We start from the raw sequence: 24,383 nt of genomic DNA, 5'->3' as shown, positions 1-24,383 counted from the left end.
TTAATAGTGTAATACTTTTCAATTTTATGGCTTACACTTATAAGTAAAAATTTAGAACATGCATTCAAAATACATATATTTATAAAGGAAACTTAAGTATGTCAATATTTTTATTTGTAATATAAATTACTATGATATTAGTAATGTTCATTTAAAAACACAAACACTTTTGCCTGACCAGGTGGTGGCACAGTGGATAGTGTTGGACTGGGGTGCGGAGGACCCAGGTTTGAGACCCCGAGGTCTCCAACTTGAGCGTGGGCTCATCTGGTTTGAGCAAGGCTCACCAGCTTGAGCCCAAGGTTGCTGGCTTGAGCAAGGGGTCACTTGCTCTGCTGAAGCCCCCCAGTCAAGCCACATAGGAGAAAGCAATCAATGAACAACTAAGGTGCCACAACGAAGAATTGATGCTTCTCATCTCTCTCCCTTCCTGTCTGTCTGTCCCTATCTGTCTCTTTCTCTGACTCTCTCTGTCACACACACACACACACACAAAAAAAAAAACCAAAGAAAAAACACAAACACTTTTAAAGAACGAGATGAAAACTTTCATTTTTTTGAGAAACTTTAGGTGCACAACAAATCAAGAAGAAGATACAAAGACTTTCCATGCATTGATTCCTGCATTATCAAAATTCCCACCAGAGTGGTATATTTACTACAATTGATGACCCTACATTGACTCATCATAATCACCAAAGCCCATAATATTCATCAAAATTCACTCTTGGTGTTGTATATATTCCATGGGTTTGAACAAACACAAAAACATGTGTTCATTGTTATGGTATCATACAGAATATTTCAATTGTCTTAAAAATCTCCTGTGTCCCTCCACTACTCCCAGTTCCAACAACCATTGATCTTTTTACAAAAAAGTCCAAAATTTGCCTTTTCCAGAATAGCTGGAATCAAACAGTGTATAGCCTTTTCAGATTGGTTTCTTTCATTTATTTATATGCGCTTAAAGGTCTTCCATGTCCTTTCATGGCTCTATAAGTCTATAGCTTATGTCTTTTTAGAAATGACTAATATTCCATTGTCTGGTTGTATCTCAGTTTACTTACCCATTCACCTATGTTAGGATATCTTGGTCTCTTTCAAGTTTATAGCAATTATGAAAAAAGCTGCTTTAAATATCCATTACTGATATTTATATGGACTTAAGTTTTAAAATGTTCATTTCATTTTGACAACTGGTTTTAAGTTTTACTCAGATTGCTTAACTGATGCAAATAGCAGAAAGCAGGGTTGGTAAGTAAGGTTGGTTTAGTAAGGTTGGTGCACTTACTAAATCATCTAAATGTCATTTATCAAATATTCCCAGTCTTTTATGGAAATTTAGCTAGTAAATTTCAATGATTTATAATGTCAGTTAGCAGTTGTTTTTGCAATTTGAAAGATGGAATATTTTAATATTTTAAACAATGGGCCAAATCATTCATTTTGAAGATATCTATACAGGTAAAATGATTTATTTATTTGTTTGTTTGCTTGCTTGCTTGTTTATTATGGTGCAGGTATGAGGTGAAACTCTTTGTGGCACAAAACAATGTTATTGTTTAGTAGGCAGAATAATGGTTGCCCCAATGATTAAGGTGCTCATGTCCTAATATGCAAAATCCTTGATTATGTTATCTTACATAGCAAAAGGACTTTGCAGATGTGATTAAACTTAAGGATCTTAAAATGGGGAAGTTATACCAGAATATGCAGGCAAGACCAATCTAATATCATGAGTCCTAAAAGTAGAAAAGGAAGGCAGACGAGTTGGTCAGAAAGCTTCAATGGGAGGAAAAAGATAAGAGATTTAAAACATGAGAAACTTGCCTTACTGTTGCTAGCTTTGGAGATGAAGGGAAAAAATCATGAGCTAAGAAATGGGGTGGCTTTTAGAAGCTGGGAATGGTCCGCAGCTGACAATCAGCAAAAAAATGGAGACTTCAGTCATACAACCACAAGTAACTGAAATCTTCCAACAAACCCAAATAATCAAGGAAACAGATTCTTCTCTAATACCTTTAGAAAGGCACTCAGCCTACTGGCATCATGATATTAATCTAGTGAGACCAATGTAGGACTTCTGACCTACAGAACTATAAAATCCTAAATTTGTGTTTTTTAAACAGCCAAATTTGTGGTGATTTGTTGAGGCAGCAATACTAATACACACGGTGTAATGAAGATTCTGCTATTAAGGTAATTGTTATAAATCTCATAAAAGCAGGCACCCTGAATGCATATAACTTTTTTAAAGGAAATTCAGGGTGCCTCTGTCACCCTTCCTCAGACTGTGAAATTCCCGCTTTCTTTTCAGTTTACATTTTTATCCCTAGGTAATACATGACCCCTGCTAGGGGGATAAAGTGTGCATGGGAACGACCAGTATTAGTGTGTATTTCAAGTTGAGTAATGTTTAATTTCTTTTCTACATTAGAATATATGCTTATATTTAATTCTGCACTTGATGGTTTCCATGCCAGTTGAAGAGTGAGAACCTCATTTAGGAAATCATTGCATTCATGAAAGACTTCAAAATGAAATAGAAAAAAATTCTTATAAAGGAGAGAAGATGGGAGAGGGAGAAAACAAAGTGATTACTGGCTGCCTTTTTAAATGGAAAATTGTAGGACATTAAAAAGTCTTTTTAAGATTCTCAGTTAAGATGCTGAAATACTTTCTGGGATTGTTTCATTTTCCTTTAATTAAAACTTCTACAGAAAATGAGGACTTCCAGTGAAAGGAAGCTGATAACCCTTTAATGACTCAAAAACAGAACCAAAGCAAAAACAGAAATTTTGCTCCAAAGATAACAGACTGTCCCACACAGAGGACCCAGGTTCGAAACCCTGAGCTGGTAGGCTTGAGCATGGGCTCATCTGGCGTAAGCGCAGGGTCGCTGGCTTGAGCGTGGGATCATAAGTATGACCTCATGATTGCTGGCTTGAGCCTAAAGGTTGCTGGCTTAAAGCACAAGGTCACTGACTTGAACCCAAGGTCGCTAGCTTGAACAAGGGGTCACTCATTCTGCTGTAGCCTGCCGGTCAAGGCACATATGAGAAAGCAATCAATGGATAACTAAGGTGCTGCAACAAAGAATTGATGCTTCTCATCTCTCTCTCTCTCTTTGTCTGTTTGTCCCTATCTGTCTCTCTCTCTGTCAAAAATAATAATAATAATAAAAAGATAACTGACTGTCCCAGAATGATTTTAAAATCTACCATTAATGTTTTTGTAGTATGTTTTAATTTATAGGACGTTTTGGACCTTTATTTCTCTTTGTACAGGATGGGAATCATCCTAGGTCTCAGGCATAGTAACAGAAAATATATTTCAGAAAATATATGTCCTTAGTTAAAATGTTTAATCCAGCTTCACAATGAATATGTCAGTAAAGGGACACCTTAATCTCAAAATATTAGCCTTAGAGTTTCCCGAGATTATTATTAGTCTTTTTGTCTACAGCTGAGGGACATGGAAAGACCAAGATGAAGGATAGAAAACAGAAAAGAGATGGCACATTTCTCTCCCTAATCTTTAAATTCACTGCTCTACATGTGAACAGACACCACAATTCCAGCACATTTCTTTCTTCTTTTTTGTCCCTCTTCAACTTAGCACTGAGATACTGTACTATTTCTCTCTAGATCTATTCTCTTTCTCTTGCTCGTTTTTGTTTGTTTGGGGTTTTTTTTTGTTTGTTTTTTTTTTATTGAGAAAAGGAGAGATAGTGAGACAGACTCCTGCATGCACCCCAACCAGGATCCACCTGGCAACACCCGTCTGGGGGTGATGCTCAAATCAACCAAGCTATCCTCAGTCCCTGAGGTCAATGCTCAGACCAACTGAGCTATTCTTAGCACCCAGGGTTGATGCTCGCTCGAGTCACTGGCTACTGAGAGGAAGAGGTAGAGAAGAGAAAGAGAGAAGAAAGAGAAGCAGATGGTCACTTCTCTTGTATGCCCTGACCGGAAATCAAACCTGGGATGTCCATACACTGGGTCAAGTGAGCCAAGCCTCCAGGGCTGTATATCTACTTTCATATTAATTTGTCCTTTCTGTTTACCTGCCTTTAATTTAATTTCCTGTCTCTTGTTTTTGTCAACAATCAAGTTCATCCACCTCTCCCACACCAAATACACATCCATTCCCAAAGATGCTCCTGAAATCCACAGACATTTCCTGTTCACAAAAACAGTCATGTCTGCATCCTATTTTGAATATCTCATACAATTGTGAGTTGAAGAACTTGGTAACTGAGAGTGTCTGGGGAAGTCAATCTGAAACAGATGATCATTTATTTTACATTATTTTCTTTGGAGCAGAAATAAAACATGAAGGAACCAATTTCAAAAGTGATGTTCAACACTGGTTTTTGTGCACATCACTATAAAAAATTTTTTTTTGTGTGTGTGCATAAAGAAGGATTTTGCTTTTCAACTGTTAATGTTGACATATTGATACTTATGTCATAGAATTTTCATCTTCTTAACTTGTTTAAAATAGAGATTCATTTCACTGTTCAGTTACCTTAAACTTTTTGTTGGGTTCTTGCACTTTCCCTCTTTTGACTACTTTATTACTTACTGATGATCAGGTGAAAAAAAAAACAGACAATACTAAAATATCTTATAAAGGAATTAACCACAACTTTTTTTTTGCCATTGATGATAGAACAAGAATGTCATTATTGAAAACTATTAAATAAAATCTAATATAAAATCTTTTGGAATAAATGAATTTTTCTTTCCATCTCTGAGGGAAAAAAGATTATCCATTGAAGCAGAAAAAACAATGAAAATTAAAGGCATATCTTAGAGATATTGCAGATATGGTTTCAGACCACCATAATAAAGTAGCTATCACTTGCAGTAAAGTGAGCAACACAAATATTTTGGCTTTCCAGTCCACATAAAGTTATATTTACTAAACTGTAGTATATTAAAATGTATAATAGCATTATGTCTAAAAAATGTATATACTATAATTAAAAAGCACTTTCGTGCTATAAAATGCTAACCCTCATCCAAGCTATCAGCGAGTCATCATCTTTGGCTTGTGAAGGATTTTGCCTTAATATGGATGACTGCTGACTGATCATAATGGTGGTTCCTAACTGTTGGGGTAGTTAATGTCAATTTCTTAAAAGAAGACAACAATGAAGTTTGAGGCATCCATTGACTCTTCCTTTCATAAACAATTTCTCTGCAGCCTATGGTGCAGTTTAATAACATTTTACCTGCAGTAGAACTTCTTTTAAAACCTGTGTTCTTTCAAACCCTGTTACTGCTTTATCAATTAAGTTTATGTGATATCCTTTGTTGTCATATCTTAATGATGAAAAATTTGAGCTACTCCATCTATATTCTGATTTAATCAACCTGAACTAATAGCACACATTTACAAAATGAATGGCAAAGGTTAGGGGACATCTTTAAACATATACTAGAACAAAGGGGACTGAAACTTGGTGATGTTAAGATACATGATGAAAGGGTATTCAATACCTATTTATTGAGGATTAAAGTTAGAAAGGAAATTAAGTAAATTCTTTGAATTCTATAAAATATTTGCACATTTAAAAATCACTGATTTAATTACAAATACTTTAAGATACCTTATAGCCGTGATGGTGAACCTATGACACGTGTGTCATCACTGACACACGTAGCCATTTTTTATGACACGCAGCCACATGTGGCCACATACCAGAGAAGTATGGAACCACATGCCAAGAAGGACATTTCATCCTCGGCTCCAGCATGGCCAGGTGCAGTAGCCGAGGATAAAACATTTGCTGTAGTGTAGACATTCTGTGCTGGAGGTCTGTAGGCCAAAACAACAGAACTCTGGCACAGAGCATCTAGTTCTGGGACTTCCGGTTAGGCTGTTGGGGGATCTTTGACCTCACTTCCAGCCGGTGGAGCAGGGAGCAGCGGAATGCCACGGGGGATTCATTTGTGGGGCCCTTGTGATCGTCATTACCAGCAACCACATAACCACAACAACCATCATCCAATCTACTGTTCTGGGGTGTCATGGATTTCTAATTGACCATCATTACTGAGATAAGTGAGGAGGAGGTTGGGCGAGGTGAGGGCCTGTGCTATGGGTGCTGTTTCCTGCCACTAGAAATAGCAGCAGCCATCTTAATTTACATAAGATGCAACTTGCAGAATTTCAAGACAGCATCTGGACTCAGGTGTTTGTCAACTTGAGGTCAAAGCTTGAGAATCTGGAAAGGTGCTGCTTGGAGAATCAAGAGGAGTGCTACTACGAACAGGAAATTTGGAATGCCTGGAACCGATTACCAGACACTTTTAGCACCCTAAAAAATTTAGCAATGGCTTTACTCACAATTTTTCCCTCTATGTACTTTTGTGAGACCTTATTCTCAGCGTTAAATAATATCAAAACCAACAAAAGAAACAGATTGACAGATGAAGTTAGTAGTGCTTGCTTGGGTTTGAAGTGTACAAAATACCAACCTTCAATTGAAGATTTAGCCAATGAAATTCAGCAACAAAAAAGTCACTAATAGGCAGGTTAGTTAAAGAATTCCCTCTCCCCCTCACTTATCTTGGTTCACGGCATCTCACACAAGTTAAATAATATCAGGACCAACAAAAGAAACCGACTGACAGATGAACAAAGAAGTCACTAAGCAGGTAAGTTAAATAATTAGTTTTTGGTTTATTAAATACAGTTATATATTACAATTATACATTTTTTCTATTTAAACTATAAATATCGCAAAATTATGTTTTTTTCTCAAAGTGACACACCACCCGAGTTACTCTCGGTTTTTTTGGTGAATTTTGACACATCAAGCTCAAAAGATTACCCATCACTGCCTTATAGTATCATGTTCAGTCATTATAGTTATAAATACAATTATAACTCAAAACAATTAAATTTGCTATTTTGCTTTATCAATGATAGTATTTAACTTTCAATCTCTCAGAACCTCAGTTCATTCCTCTGTAAAATGTCAATGATATTAACCCACAGAACTCAAAAAATATAAAACAAAGTAGAAACATGACATTGTCTTATAAATTTGATATAATTATGACTTTTAGTAGATTCAGAGAAGGTAGATTTAATGCAGGGGTCTCAAACTCAACTCAGCATGTGGGCTGCAGAGCAAGATCACAGCCGTTAGGCGGGCCGCACTAGGTCTACAAAAGGCAACTGTTATGCAACACTTTTCAGTGTCACAAAACGACCAGAAACTGTAGTTCGTGGATTAGTCTGCGGGCCGCAAAAAATTGTTCGGCGGGCCGCATGCGGCCCGTGGGCCGCGAGTTTGAGATCTCTGATTAATGTTTCTCTTTTCTAGCAATAAAAAATTATAAAAGGTTGACATACAGTGTGGGGCAAAGTAGGTTTACTGTTCATAATATGCAAAACACAGTTTATTTTTGTATTATTACTTATTAATTATTGTAATTAATTTTCCATAAAAACAACTGTAAACCTACTTTTGCCCTACCCTGTTTGTAACTCAGGAAGATGCTTGGTTTTAACAGATGCTTAATCATCAGATTGGGGATATTATATGAATATTATCATTGAAAACATGGGATTTTAAAAAAAACTTTATTAATATTTCTTAGCCTTTTCATTTTTATCTTTCAATCTGAGCTCCAGTTAACCAAGATTATTTTCAATAATTAAGTTTTAAACATTAGTTTTTAAATTTTGAGCATGGCTACACAGACCCAGCTAACGATCTTTAAGCTCAGAATTCTGATGGAAATGTGTTATGGTTGTAAGGTTGATGGTATGAAGAGAAGTGGTTGAAATCATCCAGGAGGTTTCTCAAAATACCAGATATCCTGGAAGACAAGAGACTTGGTCATTGATTCCAGAATGATGATTTTATTTTGTTTCTGAAACATCACTTATGAGCCTAGGGCACATTCTCAGAGTTCCTAATGAGCCATTAAGCTTAATGACACATCTTTAATCACACATTTCCGTTTAGCACCTGACCAGTTGAAATGAGTACCCTCTGACCCACATCTGGAATATCAGCACATTTTGTATCCCTTTTCTCCATTAATATTGCAATTTAGGCACTTAATTGCAACTTTCTTGGGATAAGGAGCATTGAACTTCAAATACTGTCTTTCATATTGCTAAGAGGTTTGAGGTGGTAACGGTTCAGTGCAATAGGACAGAATAAGACACTGTATTCTTTTACATTTTTCTGTCCTTCTTGGCTCCTTTTCATAGCACAGACCCCAAATGCCTATTTACCATATTTTTATTGATGAGTAAGACTTGTACATATGACTTTGCTTTCCTCTACAGAGAAAATAGGGTACTTTGAGAAGCCATGGGTAGAAGTTTGATGGCAATATGCTTATAGCGAAAAGCAAAATGATATAAAATTCTTATTTCTGTATGTTAACCATAAAGTATATATGTGTTCATATGTATATATACATATATATATTTATATATAATTGTCATGGTAATAGCTCATGCTGAAGAGATTGGATGACATAATCCTCAAAATTATATATATTTGATCTTGGAAGGTATTATGGACATTTATTCTGAATTCTGTCTTTCCTCAGTAAATTTGTAATTAATTTACATCCTTATAGTAAAAAGCCAACATTCCTCACAGAAAAAAAGGTGTCTCCAATTATATTAAATTATGCTAAAGAACAGGTGGCAATTGCTGTTCCTCAGATTCCTGAGATGGTTCTCATTTACTGCTCTAAGAGACCGGTCCCTTCTATCTGTAGAAAAGGTAGCTTTAAAAAAAAGCCCACAAAACAAAAGAAGAAAGCAGGTAGGTGTTATAAATACTGTAACTAAGAAAACAGGGCTTAGAGGAGTATTTTATAAAGCAGAGAGAGAAGGTAAGTGCCTTTCTGTCTATAGAGTCATCCTCCTGGCCGGTTTCAGCATCATATTCCGTTTATAGAGTCTGAGCTGTCTTCCTAATCATGAATTTAAATGTGAGAGCTGAGGACAAAGAAAGACATCTTCTGATTTGGAAGTTTGAGTGACAGCCCTATCATTCTCTTGTTTCCACTCTCTATTCCTGGATTCATGAAATTTATTTAAAATATTTGACCTTGTCAAGTGAGATTCAATTTACATGTCCAAATTATGAAACCAGCATCAAAACATTGCATTTTAAGCTCTCTGTGTGATGGCAAGAGTCTTAGTCACCATCAGAGAGGGACTTGAGCCACTTCATTTGACATGGTGTTTCTTTTTATTTAAAGATACAAACTTTAGAATTATCTTAGCTATGTTCATCTTCTTTCACATTCACCTTTATTTCTTATCGTTAAAAATGTTTTCCATAGAGGCTTTTAATATGTCCATTCATAAAGATCAAGAATATTACTCCTAATCCAAAGCTACAACACCAAATATATTGTGAACTTTTTTTGTTTGGGTCCCCCCCGGACTGGGAATATGGTTGAGGGATGTGTGCCCTGCACAAGGGCATGTGGAAGAGGGAGTGTAATGCTGGTGGTTGAGGCCAGGCAGGTTTGCCTAAGATTCAGGTAGATCAGTGGTAGTCAACCTGGTCCCTACTCTTCACTAGTGGGCGTTTCAGCTTTCATGGTGGGCGGTAGTGGAGCAACCAAAGTATAAATAAAACGACAGATTTAACTATAGTAAGTTGTTTTATAAAGATTTATTCTGCCAAACTTAGTGAAAATCCGACTTAAAGTACTTGGTAAGTAATTATTATATGCTTTTACTTGCTGTAACTCTGCTTTATAAATTTTATAAAGTAAAGTTACTTCCCTACTTTATAAATCACCATTACTGTGGAACCAGTGGGCAGTTAGAAAATTTTACTACTAACAGAGATACAAAAGTGGGTGGTAGGTATGAAAAGGTTTACTACCCCTGGGGTAGATGGTAGAGAAACTGTGGAGCTGGAAAGCATTGGACCATTACCGTTTAATAAAGTTTTGCAATGGCAGATGAGTAAATAGTCAGGGGAAAACCTCTTCTCATGGCAGCAAGTGAATGAACAGCAAAATGACCCCTCATGGTGGTGGGCAGGCAATCCACATTCTGCCACACACCTTGAGGGCAAGCACCCGTACCTTACATAGACTATACACATATGGCACTGCCATGTGCTCATGCACTAAGCAAGCAAAGTGCTTGCAGCTGGTAAATCTGCAAGCAAGCCTAACACAGCTGTTTTCTCTACAGGGAGTAAATGGGGTCTGGACTTCAGCCTGCCTATCACACACCCAGCAATGTTCCCAGTGGTCTCTTTCACCCTGAGGAGCCGCATTTTTCTAATTTAAACACTCACATCAGAAATACTAGAGGGTGATAATAAATGAAATTCATAATCAGGTAACCAATGAGAGACACTTCATTTAACTAGCAAAAATATAAGTTGGAGAATAACTAGAATGGAGAAAATCTAGAAAATATAGGATGTTAATTCACTGACATGAGATTAAGGCACCTAAGAAAACGCAAAGAATCAGGGAGCAGAAAAAAATCATAAGCCAAATTGTCATTCCTTTAACATTGTCCTTCTTCCTATGGCCTTTCTCCCAGTATCTCTTTATGGACATGCATGTTTCAAGGCCTTCCTATTCTCTGAGCCTGTCATTCTCCTGCTACACTAACTTTTTTTCTATGTACCCTGGAACCATGAAAATGATTGCAAAGACCTTCTCAGATGCTATTTTCTTACCTCTTTGTCCTCTCAGCTCCCTGTTTTCTAAACCCTCATCCAAACAGCCCAACTGACTGTTTTCTCTGCTCCTGCTGGAAGGCTGAGCCCAGCTGGAGAAATGACCTAATCATGCTGATTTCCTCCATTACAAGTTTATGTACTTCATCTTCAGCTGGGCCCTTGTCACTGCTTAGCAATCCTTTTACGTATGTATCTCATCAGCTCCCCGTCCTGTTTCCCATGGTGGCTGTTATAATCTTTTTATAACTTGATTGCAAGCTCTCAATTCCACTTCAGCAGCCCTGTTCTTTGCAGAAGGCCTTACATCCTACTTCCTGGAGAAAACAGATGTCCTCAGGCAAGTGAGCTCTCAATTTTCCCTTCCACCTTCTAATTCTGTCATCATAGTCTTCTCTGCCCGATTAGTTCCTCCGTGGGGAGCTCCCAGAGGCTGGCCACCCACCTGTGTTCTTGATTTCATCTCCTTCCCCTGGGGCCTCTCAGTTGTTCAGTATTTTTCATCAGCTCTTTTTTCTCCAGTAATGTCTTCTCTGCTAATATAAGACCTCCCACCAAATTCTTATAAAACATGTTATATATAATGTGCCAGGTCCTCAAACTACCTCTCTGACACTCTTCTTTTATCATCAGATTTTTGGACAGAGAAGTTTGCACTTAGTGCCTCCACGTACTACTTAAATTCTCATTTCATGGACAGCCCCAATTCTATTACCATAATCCCTTTGATGGCACAGGATACTATGGACAAAGCTACTACTAACTCCCTAAACTGTTAATCCACTGGCTTATTTTTCAGATCCATTTTATACTTTTTTGTAATATTAGGAAATCTTAAGTGTTTATTAAATTCTTCTTTATAATTTTTTTTAAAAAGCTTTAAATTTATTGTGGTGACATTGGTTAATAAAATAGCATAGGTTTTAGATATACAACTCTATAATATATCATCTGTATATTATATTATGTGTTCACCACCCCAAGTCAAGTCTCCTTCCATCACCATTTATATCCCCTTTACCTTCTTCTATCTCCCCCCGTCCCCATCCCCCAATTCCTTCTGGTAATCACCGTACTGTTGTCTGTGTCTATGAGTGTTTTCTTTCTTTTCTTAGTCCCTTCACCTTTTTTACAAATCTCCCCGACTTCCCTCTTTTCTGACAGCAGCCTGTTCTCAGTATCTATGAGTCTATTTCTTTTTCTTTTTTTAAAGAAAGGGGGCAGACAGGGAGAGAAGGAGACAAGAAGCATCAATTCTTCATTGCAGCTCCTTAGTTGTTCATGAATTGCTTTCTCATATGTGCCTTAACCAGGGGGCTCCAGCTGAGCTAATGATGCTTTGTTCAAGTCAGTGACCTGTGGCTCAAGCAAGAGACCATGGGATTGTGTCTGTGATCCCATGCTCAAGCCGGCGACCCCATGCTCAAGCAGGATGAGACCATGCACAAGCTGCCGACCTTGGGTTTTGAACCTGGGTCCTCAGTGTCCAGGTCGAGGCTCTATCCACTGTACCACTGCCTGGTCAAGCTCTATGGTCTATTTCTATTTTGTTTGTTAGTTCAGTTTGTTGATTAGATTCTATATATAAGTGGAAATTATATGGTACTTGTCTTTCTCTAACTGGCTTATTCATTTAGCATAATGGTCTCAATGTTTATTCATACTGTCACAAAGTATAAGATTTCCTTCTTTTTTATGGCTGAGTAGTATTCTATTGTGTAAATCCACTAGTCTACTGATGGACACTTGGGCTGCTTTCAAATCTTGGCTGTTGTAAATAATGCTTCAATGAACATAGGGGTGTGTATATTCTTTTGAATTAGTGTTTCAGGTTTCTTCAGATATATTCCCATTTATGGAATCACTGGGTCATAAGGCAGTTTCATTTTTAATGTTTTGAGGAACCTCTATACTGCCCTCTACAGTGGCTACACCAGTCTGAATTCCCTTCGACAGTGGACAAGGGTTCCCCTTTTCTCCGCATCCTTATCAATACTTATTGTTTGTTGATTTATTGATGATAGCCATTCTTACAGGTATGAGGTGATATTTCATTATGGTTTTAATTTGCATTTTTCTGATGATTAGTGGTGTTGAGTACCTTTTCCTATGTCTATTGGCCATCTCTATGTCCTCTTTGGAGAAGTATCTATTCAGCTCCTTCGTCCATTTTTTAATTGGATTGGGGTTTTTTTGGTATTGAGTTTTATAAGTTCTTTATAAATTTTAGATATTAATCCCTTATAGATGTATCATTGGCAAATTTGTTCTCCCATTCAGTGGTTTGTCTTCTCCTTTTGTTGATGGTTGGTTGATGTGCAAAAACTTTTTAGTTTGATGTGGTTCCATTTGTTTATTTTTCTTTTGTTTTGCTTGCCTGAGGAGATATATCAGAAAAAAGTGTTACAAGAAATGTGTGAGAGCTTACTGCTTATATTTTCTTCTAAGATTTTTAAGTATTTGAGTCTAACATTTAAGTCTTTAATCCATTTTGAATTTATTTTTCTACATGCTGAAAGAAAGTGGTCTGGTTTTATTATTTTGCATGTATCTGTCCAGTTTTCCCAACAGAATTTATTATATAGAGTATCTTTACATCATTTCATTTTTTTACCTTTTTTCTCAAATATTAATTGACAATAAAGGTGTGGGTTTATTTCTGGCCTCAATATTATGTTCCACTGATCTGTATGTCTGTTTTTATGGCAGCAATATTCTGTTCTGATTACAATGACATTGTAGTACAGTTTGATATCAGGTAGGATGATTCCTCCAAATTTGTTGTTCTTTTTCATGATTGCTATTACTATTCAGGGTCTTTTCTGGTTCCATATATATATTTTTGGAATATTTGTTATAGTTCTGTGAAATACATCATTGGTATCTTGATAGAAATTGCATTGAATTTAGAGATTGCTTTGGGTAGCATTGACGTTTTAATGATGTTAATTGTTTTATCTATGAACACAGTATATGTTTCCGCTTATGTATCTTCTTCAATTTCTTCAGTGTTTTATAACTTCCAAGTGCACTTCTTTTATATTCTTGGTTAAATTTAATCCTGTGTATTTTTTTATGCAATTGCAAATGGGATTGTTTTCTTAGTTTCCTTTCTGATAGTTCATTACTGGTATATAAAAATGCAAATGAATTCTGGATATCTATTTTTTATTCTGCTATTTTATTGAATTCATTTATCAGTTCTAGTAATTTTTGGTGAAATCTTTAAGGTTCTCTACATATGGATTTATGACATCTGCAAATAATGACAGTTTTACTTCCTCTTTTCCAATTTGAATTCTTCTTTTATTTCTTTTTTTGTCTGATTGCTGTGACTAAGCTCTTCCAGAATTATGTTGAATAAGACTGGTGAAAGCCTACATCCCTCTCTTATTTATGACCTTTAAAAAAAATTAAAATCTTTTTAATTAAAAAAATTAAAATTGAGAATGGTGTTAGCTGTAGGTTTTTCACAAATGGCCTTTCTTATGTTGAGTTATATTCCCTCTATTCTTATTTTGCTAAAGGTTTTATTTTTATCATAAATGGGTGATGAATTTTATCAAATACTTTTTTTTCATCTATTGATGTGATCATGTGATTTTTATTCTTCATTTTATTATGTGCTATATCATGTTTATTGATTAATGGATGCTGTATCAACCTGGAATCCCCAGAATAAATCCTATTTGATCATTGTTTATGACCTTTTTAATGTATTGCTGGATCCAGCTGCTAATATTTTGTTGAGAATTTTAACACCTATGTTCATCAGGGATATTGGCCTATACTTTCTTTTCTTTGTAGTGTTTTTGGAATTAGGATAATGCTGTCCTTGTATAATGAACTTGGCGGTCTTCCCTCCTCTTAAAATTTTTGGAATAGTTTGAGAAGAATTAGGTGTTAGTTCTGTCAATGTTTGACAGAATTCTCTGTGAAGCCATCAAGTCCAGAACTTTTGTTTGTTGGGATGTTTATTTTTGGTGGTTGATTGTTTATTTTTTGTATTTTTCTGAAGTGAGAAGCAGGCATGCAGAGAGACAGACTCCCCCATGTGCCCAACCAGGCTCCACCCAGCATGCCCACCAGAGGGCTATGCTCTGCCCATCTGGGCTGTTGCTCCTTTGCAACCAGAGCCATTCTAGCACCTGAGGCCATGGAGCTATCCTCAGCACCCAGGCCAACTTTTCTCCAATGGAGCCTTGGCTGTGGGAGGGAAAAAGAGAGATAGAGAGAAATGAGAGGGGGAAAGGTGGAGAAGCAGATGGACATTTCTCCTGTGTGCCCTGGCCAGGAATCTAACCCAGGATTCTACATGCTGGGCCAATGCTCTACCACTGAGCCCCCTGGGCCGGGCCAGGATGTTTTGATTATTGCTTCAGTTTCAATAGTTGTAATCTGTCTATTCTGATTCTCTAATTCTTCCTGAATCAGTTCTTGAATATTATATATATCTAGAAATCTATCCAGTTTTTCCATTAGTATATAGGTTTTTTGTAATATGTCATTCAGTCTTTAGTATTTATTTGGTGTCTTTTGTTAATTCTCCTATTTCATTTTTTTATTTGATTCATTTGAGTTATCTCTCTGTTTCTTGGTGAATCAATTAAAAGTTTATCAATCTTGTTTATCTTTTCAAAGAACCAATTTTTTATTTCATTGATCTTTTCTATTGTGTTTTAGACTCTATTTTGCCTATTTCCTCTCTGATCAGTATTATTTCCTTTCTTCTACTTATTTTGGGCTTTTTGTGCTGTTTTTTTCACAGTTCCTTTAAGTGTAAAGTTAGATTGTTCATTTTAGGTTTTTCTTGTTTAATAAGGTAGGCCTGTAATGCTATGAATTTCCCTCTTTGCATTGTTTTCACTGTGTTACATAGTTGTTGGGCTGATCTGTTCTTATGTTCATTTGTTTCAAAGTATCTTTAGATTTTCTCCTTGATCTCTTTGTGAACCCACTCATTGTTTAGTAACACATTATTAGACTTCATGTCTCTATGTTTTTCAGGTTTTTTTTCTTGAGATTGATTTCTAGTTTTATATTGTAGTCTGAGAAAACCTTAATATGGTTTCAATCTTGTTTTATTTATTGAGACTTGTTTTGTGTCCTAACATGTGGTAATCCTAGAAAATGTTCCATCTACACTTGAAGAAGAACATACATTCTGCTGCTTTGGAGTAAAATGCTCTGAGGTATCAATTAAATATACCTGATCCATTGTGTCTTTTAAGGCTGCTATTTCCTTAGAGATGTTCCATCTGGAAGACCTATTTATTGATGTCAATGGATGTTAAAATCTCTTACCATGTCTGTATTACTATCGATCTTTCTCTTTATGTCCATCAAAATGTGCTTTATATATTTAAGTACTCCTATATTAGGTGCATAAGTGTTTACATGGGTTATATTCTCTTATTGGAGTGCCTCTCTTATCATTATGTACTGTTCTCCTTAATCTCTTACTACAGACTTTGTTTGAAGTCTATTTTGTCAGATACAAGCATTGCTACTCCAGTGATGATCTTGTGATGAGAAATTTTAGATCAACTCTCTTAGAAGCATTCACATATATAATATAGTAGTATGAACTAGAGTCACCATGTTGTGCATTGCATTTATATTAGTGAGAGGAGGAGAGACTCTTTCATGAGCCTCTACTGGAATTCACTCAGCAGCCCCTGTCTGGGGCTGGCACTGAAATCTATTGAGCTATTTTTTGCACCTGAGGCTGACTATATGGACCAATCAATTCATCCTCAACACCTGGGGCCAATGCTTGAACCAACTGAGCCACTAGCTGTGGAAGAGGAAGAGGGAGAGAAGGGGGAGAGAGAGGGGAAGAGAAGCAAATGGTTGCTTCTCCTGTGTGCCCTGACTGGGAATTGAACCTGGGATGTCCATATACCTGGCCGATGCTTTCTCTGTCCACTGAATCAACTGACTAGGGCCACATTGCATATTTTATAACTGGAAGCTTATTCCTTACTTCTACGTTCATATACTCATTTATGTACTTATATTCTTCAGCTTACTCCACAGTCAGTTCATATTCAATATGCCCAATATAATTTTATGACCTACTCAAATTTTCTCTTCACTATGTGTTTTTTAATTAAAATTTACGTACAGATAAAGCACTTAATCACTAGAATACAATTTTATTGTCAACTTCCTTTTTTTAAAGTAGTATACTTTTAATTTTATTTTTAATAACAGTTTACATTCAGTATTATTTTGTATTAGTTTCAAATGTACAGCATAGTGGTTAAACAATCATATGCTTTACAAAGTGATCCTTCTGGCATATTAAGTACCTGGGACCATACATAGTTATTACAATATTATTTTGAGTTTCAGCTGTACACTCACCACATTTGTGAAGTCTTAACTCACCTTCCCTACTGCTTAACAAAAGTAACTACTATCTTATCTGTACTGACATAACATGTTATACTTATATATTTTTAGGCACTGTTCATATATTTATTGCTATTTAAGTCTGTGTCTCCTGCTAGACAATGATCTCCTTAAGACAAGAGCTAGCAATCATTTATCCTTATAGTTTCAAGACTTCAAGTCTTGATGGAAACTTTAAATGTTAAATTATTTTATATTGAACCACAAATGCTATAATGTGTATATCTCCATGCATGCACACATTCAACACACACACACACACATAGTATTTATATCATTCATATATTCATATATATATATATATATACTATTTCTTTACCACATTCCATGACCCCTAATTTCAGGGGTAATACAGCAAAAAATAATTAAAATTGAGAATAGACTAAACTCTATGAAATAGATACAAATGCAATTGTTTTAATGAAATGTTTAGAATAATGTAACTTTCTCTAATAATTATGCCTTTAGCTAAAGAATGAACTAGTAATACCACACCTGACTTTTCAAATTATTTTTAAATGCTATATCAATTTAAGTTTGATTTGATAATATTAAATAACACAGACAATTGACAAGTTTTAAAAAATTATTAAAAAGCAAAATCTAAGGACATGAAACAAACTTACTAAAAGAATCCTTCCATATTTTTATGTCTGAATGTAAGAGTAATAACATAGTCATTAAATTAATATTAATGGCATCCACACAGAATGTATTGGAGTCATGAAATTGGAAAACCTGACACGAATGTCACTGACACAGCTAACTATTGGGGATACCATATTCCTTCATGTATAAGATGCCTCCATGTTTAAGATGCACCTTAATTTTGGGGCCCATAATTTGAAAATAATGGTATTACATAAAGTTATTGAACTCAAGTTTTATTCATCATAAAATTCATACAACTTCTCATTACTGTCAAAACTCCCATCCTCTGTGTCTGATGATGAGTCACTGTCTTCAACAATGAGTGCAAGAACAAGCACAAAAAAGTGGAAAACGCAAATAAAAAAACTACAACCACTGGGCCCTGGCCGGTTGGCTCAGTGGTAGAGTGTCGGCTTGGTGTGCGGGGGACCTGGGTTCGATTCCCGGCCAGGGCACATAGGAGAGGCGCCCATTTGCTTCTTCACCCCACCCCCTCCTTCCTCTCTGTCTCTCTCTTCCCCTCCCGCAGCCAAGGCTCCATTGGAGTAAAGATGGCCTGGGCTCTGGGGATGGCTCCTTGGCCTCTGCCCCAGGTGCTAAAATGGCTCTGGTTGCAGCAGAGCGACGCCCCAGAGGGGCAGAGCATCGCCCCCTGGTGGCAGAGCGTCGCCCCTGGTGGGTGTGCCAGGTGGATTCTGGTTGGGCGCATGTGGGAGTCTGTCTGACTGTCTCTCCCCGTTTCCAGCTTTAGAAAAAGAAAAGAAAAAAAAAACAAAACAAAACCAAACTACAACCACTGTATAAGACGCACTAGTTTTTAGACCCCAAAGTTTTCAAAAAAGAGTACGTCTAATACATGGGGAAATACGGTATATTTGTCAGTGCTGCACATATGGGAAGCATTACTAGATGAATAAGAAAATAAATAGATTTAATAAAATGATGAAAGTGAAAATGACAGTTGTTGTCTAGAGTCATTGTTTATAAAATTGAAATAAAGAAAAAATACAACATTTAAAATGTAATCTCATTCTTTAGGCAGCTCATTAGTCCATCTTCATTCAATAAATATTTGTTAGGCTCTGTGCTATGTCATAGAGATATAAAATTGAATACATAGCGTTAAAGATCCTAAAATTTGTCTAATTGAAAGATGGACATATAAACACATATATGCCATTGTTTTTCTTGGGCTAGCTCCTTTACATCCTTTAATTCATATACATTAATTAGGGTAATTCAAGTGATTAAAAAGCGGTAGAGGCTCAAACACAATAGAAGCGTATTTCTTGTCTATCAGGTGGAGGACAGATAGGTAAGTGGACAAGGGGTAGGTGTTTACTCCATTCATGATCTGAGGAGCCAGGCTGATGAAGTCTTTGCCCTAAGAAGGTCCTCCATGTAACATCTAAGGTCTCCAAACAGCATGGAGGAACCTTTACTAGGCAGGCCTGGAAGTGGTGCATTTCTTTTCTCTTCACATTCCACAGGCTAAGACTCAGTTCCATGGCCACTCCTAACTGTATATGAAGCTGGAAATGTCAGCTAGCTACATGCCCAAAAAGAGGAAGAGGACTAGAACTTGCCGTCTTTACCCTATTTCACTGTCTAACACCCACCTGAATTCAGTGCCAGTAGCCCTCTGACATGCTTCTACTTCCCTGTATTTTGTTTTGTCAAATTATCATCACACTATTTTTCCATTGTCTCTTTAATTGTCTCATTTCTTAGTAGAATATAGTCAGACACTGTCAGATTTGTTTCCAATTTTATTTCCATAGCTTAACACATCCCTGGCACATTGTAGGCACCTAATAAATATTTATTGCTGTTAAACTCTGTTTTCTCTTTTTTTATCTCCTGTTTACCTCCTACTCACTGGAATCCACTTCTGTGCACACCACTCTGTGCGTAATGCTCTCACTATGATCTTGGTAACCAAATGCCAAAAGATGGCAGGGACTCTAGTTTCCATTTTATTTGATTTGGCACTGGCCACTGTGTTTGATCTCCCCCTCTTTAAGGTTTACCCCTAAGTGTTTCAACTTTACTTTCTCAATTCTTATGTGAACTCCTTTTCTGTAAAGTTGTCTTGCAAAAGAAAGCTTTTGGGCAATATGTGCTTGCCATTTCATAGATAAAGGAAAGAATGTACTTTTAAAGACAGGAAGGTCTGTGTTCCTCACCAGAGAGGAAATGCTGGAAGTGGGATATGTGGAGAGACTGGGGGAGGGGCAGATAGAGAGAGAGACACCTATAGAGAGTAAGGAGGAGGACAGACACGGAGATGTAGAAATACAGAGAAAAACAGAAAGAGAGAAACAGATGACTGATACACAAAAAGAAAACGAAAGGAGGTAGACAGACATGGAGACACAAAGCAGGCAACTGGGAGACAGAGAAAAACAGAGAGACAGTGAGAATGAAGATATCAGAAAGCAAAAAACAATTTCTGAGGAAGCAGGAAGTTGCTGATTGAATTAGCATTAAAAAAAGGCAATAATTCTTCATGAAAAGGCAGAAAAATGCTTTTCCCCCCTTTTGTATACAATGAACTATGTTTGACACTGTATAACATTTCTTCACTGATGTTGCTTTACTCTCAATAGAGATAGAAATTTGAATGGATAAAGAAGTCTCTTGACCATGTAGTTACATATGGAAAGGAATTGAAAAGTAGGACATACGTTACTGAGAGCATTAGTCACAGAGCAATTCTTGTACAATTTCCATATCTCTGTTTCTTTGCACTTTGATGAGGATGAAACTCATTGGTCAGAGTGCCTTATAATTGATACTTTTTCTTTTGGTAAATATGGTAACAAGTAGGGGTTAAAAATATAGACTCAGCTACCATGTCTGTAGCATGTAACTTATTTAATAGTGCTCATAGATCTTTGCTTCTTTTATAACTCGTTATAAGTTTTTAATATTTATAATCATTTGCTCTATCCTGAAAGCAAACATGAAGTTTCCAGATCAGAGACAGAATATTGTTATTTACAGCAGTAACTGCATCAGTAACTTATGGCCTCTCCGCCCATTTCAGGCCTGTCCTATCATAGCCAGGTATCACCCTGCACACGGGAAAAGGTATTTGGCCTGCCCAGAAGAAATAATGGATTTCAGAGGTTATATAAGAACTGTTATGTAGCTACCACCCCCTCCTCCTAGAGATTGAGAGAGAGAAGGAGAAAGAGAAAGAGAGAGAGAGAGGGAAGAAGGGAGATACCTAATATTCTACAATCTTTTGGAATGTAAATGGATGACCCTGGGTTTTACTCCTTTGAAATATAAATGTATTTTTTCCCCTGAAAGTCTCTATTTATTCACTCTTTAATTCGCAAGATTTGTCCTTTAACCAAGTTTCAGTTTTCCTTGCTCAGAAGGCCCTACTAATGGCAAAACACTGAAATACCTCTGTGAGGTATGTACAGTTATTTACATTAATAATATAAAATTCTAGCCTATAAAGCAATAACATTTCTGGAATCAAATAACTTTGTAAAATAGCTATTTAAAAATATATAAAAACATGCTTGTTTTTATGACACAAAATGCCCATTTAACTAGACTGCAAGATCTTTTAATATTTTCATTAAATTTTAAGTTATATGGTGTGGCTACATATACATACATGTTATTCAGTGTGTCTAAATCACGATAACCCCAGTAAACACAGTGAAAGAAAAGGAACCAGTAATTTAACACTTCTTCACAGAAATGCTAACTTCTGCTGAGTACGCATACAAATATTTACATATAAATGATGTAGTTTGGAACACAATAATAACACAAGTAATACAGTTGAGATTGAATGCTATTTCACCCTATTCTTGAACAATCTATTTTCCTTGATTACCAAAAAGCATGTAAGAGTAACAAACTTTTGCCAATATAAGAATTTTAAAAACTATGAAATATATCTTTGGAGAATTAGAAGAATGTACATGAATAAGATTGCAAAAGAAAAGCTATTTGTTACTTTTGTTTCCATGTCTATGTCTTCATAATGTAGTGATTTGCCTTGAAGTTAGAAGCCATGTCTATTTCATTTTATACTATTGAATATACTTATTTATTTAGCACTTAATCTGTTCCAGACACCATGTTAGATGCTGGAGCTACTGTTATGAGCAAAAGTGAATATGGTTCTTACTCTTTCCAAATTTTTGTCTAGTAGATAGGATCCAATTATAGAAATCTGTATTAGATAGGATATACCCTAAGAGACTTAAAGTACCATGGCTTAAACACTTCGCTCTCTAAAAATCTGAGCTACTGTATAGTTCCAAGGGATAGGGCAATTTTGTTTCAAAAGTTCATCCACTCAGAGACACAAGAATCTTGACAATGTTCCTCTTGCCCACATGAGGCCACTAGGGTTACATTTCAGTTTGTGCGAAGATAGAAAGCAAGCAACCTATCTATAAGGATATGACCCAGAAATGGAATATTTTACTTCTGCTCCCATCCATCATCCTGAACTTAATCACAGGGTTCCATCTGGCTACAAAAAAAGCTGGAAGTTTTATTTTTTTATGGAATGCCATGTGCCTATCTAAACTACAAAGTTTCTTACAACTATGACAAAGAGGATACATCTTAGGGAACCATTAGTCTCCGAAATAAGTCTTCAGTTTCTGGGTCTGATAACTGATACTCAGTTCCTCTTCTTGTTCAACTGACTTTGACTTATGGCCCCTGCTTCAAATCAATGTGGGTTTTAGTTCTTGATCCCTCTAATGTGTCCCAGCCAGCTTCATTACGTGGATTAGGGACAATTGATTCTCAAGAAATGCCACAATGTAACATATGTTATATGGCAAATAAATGGATTAGTGTCCTAGTCTGATGCATTTACCCTGTCCCTCTCCATCACTCTGTTTTCCCAAGATCTTCCACACTGTCTGGAACACAAGAAGTACGAAAAACCCTCATTGAATGAATAATGAACAAATGAATGACAGATGTAGAGTGACTGACTTATGTATTTTTTCTTCTCATTTTATGTTTGTCAACTCTGTATCACAATATCGTGGTCAAAAAGAGAACCAGGCAGAGGGCTTTTAACCTGACTCAGATGGTGTCAGGCATTTATCTTCTGTTTTATAATAACTATCCTAGATATTTGAAGCCAATTATATCCTTAAAAATATGTGAAATTATAGAAACAAACACAAATATTACCTAACTGCCTATTTTACAGATAGAAAACTAGAGATCAAGTAGAGAAATATTTGCTAGTTGCCATATGTTATTCATATTAGTTTCAATTCATTATTATTGTTTTAATATCACACCAATCCATTGATTCTGAACATTTAGATACCTGATAACTGGTATAGCTGAAGCGTGTACTCAGATCAGTTGCCTCTAAATCAAATGCACATTCTTCTTCCTTAGTAGCTTTAAAAGTGTGGTTCCTTGGCCTGCAGCATCTGCATCAGGCTCTCCTAAAAACTTGTTTGACATGCAAATTATTTTATTTTTAGTTTTAAAATATTTTTACATTGATTTTAGAGAGAGAGAAAGGAAGGGAGAAAGAGAGAAAGAAAGTGGAGAAATATCAGTTTCGTTGTTATACTTGTTTATGTATTCATTGGTTGATTCTTCTATGTGCTCTGACTGGGGATTGAACCCACAACCTTGGTGTATCATAATGATGCTCTAACCAACTGAGCTACCCGTCCAGGGCTGAAATGCAAATTCTTGAGTCTTACTGCAGACCCAGAATTAATAAATGCTGAGATCTGAAACAAGCTATTTGGCTTTTAACAGGCCCTCCAGATGCTCTGATGCTCACTTATGTCTCACAACCCCTCTACTGCATGTGAAAGGACAGCACACATATATTAGGACATAATCATTTATGATGTAGGCACCCATAATCGAACCTTCCAATTAGTGAGTGCCTATGATGCACCATTCTCTGTGCTAGATACTATATGTACCTATGCTCATTTAACTATCACAGTCATCTGGCAAATAATTATTATTATCTGTATTTTATAAATGAAGAAACTAAGGGTTAGAGCGGTTGAACAGCCCCTCCCCACACCACTAAGATCACATGACTAGATATTGTCAGAGATGAGATTTTTAGCACATACTGTTTAACTCCAATGACCATGTGTTTTCTGAACCACTGCTTTAAAAAAAATGCACTCTGTTATAACTTGCTCATTGAAAAGTATGGAAAATAAAAGAATTTAATATTTGAAACACAAAGTTTTCAGGACCATGAACTAATTTCACATTTGTTCTAGTTGTAATGTGCTCATTAAAATACTGCTTTAAATTTTAACAACCTTCTTTTTATATTCCTGGTATATGCAAAACAGTATTTTGCCAGGGAAGAAAATGTCAGCTTTCTTTAAGGAATTTGTCTTCTCTGTTTTTGCTGTTTGTACAACTTGGTAAGTGGTTTGGTAGAAAACAAGTGTGCAAACTTCACAGCTGATGTTTCTCCCAGGAGACCTTGCTTTAGAATCGCCATATGGTCGTTAAGGAATGTGCTTCATCCTGAGTGCATTTGAGAATCCACATGACCAACAATATCCCAGTCTCTTCAAATTGGAGGAGCTTGATTCTGGAATAAAATAAATTG

The 24,383-nt window shown here is 36.2% G+C and overlaps 1 protein-coding gene across 5 annotated transcripts in view; it reads left to right on the top strand.

The window, feature by feature from the left end:
• The window catches only part of MAPK10 (mitogen-activated protein kinase 10), a 335,359-nt gene that overhangs the window by 192,782 nt on the left and 118,194 nt on the right, over positions 1–24,383 (top strand). The gene's annotated exons all lie outside the window — the stretch shown is intronic.

Source organism: Saccopteryx leptura, chromosome 5 (genome assembly GCF_036850995.1).
Source record: "Saccopteryx leptura isolate mSacLep1 chromosome 5, mSacLep1_pri_phased_curated, whole genome shotgun sequence".
Lineage (NCBI taxonomy): Eukaryota > Metazoa > Chordata > Mammalia > Chiroptera > Emballonuridae > Saccopteryx > Saccopteryx leptura.
Note: the sequence above shows the minus strand (reverse complement) of the source record. Positions and strands in the feature narration are given on the sequence as shown.